Here is a 1,231-nt window from a genome sequence, read left to right as displayed (position 1 = left end):
ATAAGAGAGACAGAGATACAATCCCGCAGCGACCAGATCCTTTTTGCCAAACTTAGGCCTGGTCATCACCTACGGGTCTATCAAAACCGGATCGACCAAGCATGAAGCAACAGATCCACAGTAGCCTACCCACTGTGCGAGAAAGAAGACCAGGCCTGTCACACTGGTTCTAGCCTCTCAAACATTACAATGTACTCAAACTCAAAGAAGAGGCAAACTTCTCGGAGTCATGGCTAGGCACTACGGAGACAAAACAACAGGAACACCTCACTTTGTTGCTCCTTAACCCGTCAGCCTAACACCAACGAAACACATATAAACATCATGTACAGTAGGCCTATTAATCAAAATAGGAAAGATTATAGTGTTCCACTTCAGGTGACTAATACCCCCCCCCCCCCAATCCCATTTCAACTCAAGAACTTTCAAAGGTCTCTCCGAAGTCTAGACATTCGGTTAAAATGTGTCTAATGGTAAAATCTGTGTCGCATTCGACACAGAACGGCTTCTCATCTCCCAGAAGGAGGTATTTGTGTGTAAGGGCCGTGTGTCATTGAGTAAAAATGACTTCGTCTGTTCTGGAGAGGCCCGAAGGATTTCGCGGTCCCAGTTTGGGTTCAATATTGTGGAGTTTGTTAATAGTTTTTTTTTTTCCAGGGGCTCTCCCACATACAGGAGGTGTACTTTCTTACTTTATTTTTAAAGTCAGTCTGTGGAAGAGTGTTCGTCGTTGATCCCAACAGAAGGGATAAGGATTTCTTCCCCAGGTCATCTACCTGCTCGTTTCCTCGGATGCCCACACGGCTAGGTATCCATGCGAACACGATACTTTTCCCTCCTGTTTCAGTAATGGCTATGTATTTTCTGTTGTAGCCTAACTATTTTTGGGTGCAGGAGAGTGTAGTTTGTGAGTGAGGTGATGCAAGACAGAGAGTCAGAAAGGATATAAGGAAAGATTTGCTAGGAGAATTTTCTACGGAGTCCAGTGCCATGTCAATGGTAGTGGCCTCCGCAGAGAAAATAGATATATAGAGGCATCAGGATGGAGTCTCCTCTGGTGTGTACTGGTCTGTTAGAAGATAGGACTACGCGCCCACATTATTGTCTTTTTTGGAGCCATCTGTGAAGATAAGCTCAGAACCGGGGTATTTTTCTATACAAGTTTTTTGTATTCTGCTTTAAATGTTTTGGTGTTTGTGTTTGCTTTGTCGTGTGTGGTCAGCTGTAAGTC

Source organism: Aplysia californica, unplaced genomic scaffold (genome assembly GCF_000002075.1).
Source record: "Aplysia californica isolate F4 #8 unplaced genomic scaffold, AplCal3.0 scaffold00150, whole genome shotgun sequence".
Lineage (NCBI taxonomy): Eukaryota > Metazoa > Mollusca > Gastropoda > Aplysiida > Aplysiidae > Aplysia > Aplysia californica.
The sequence above is the reverse complement of the archived record's forward strand: the minus strand, read 5'-3'. Positions refer to the sequence as shown.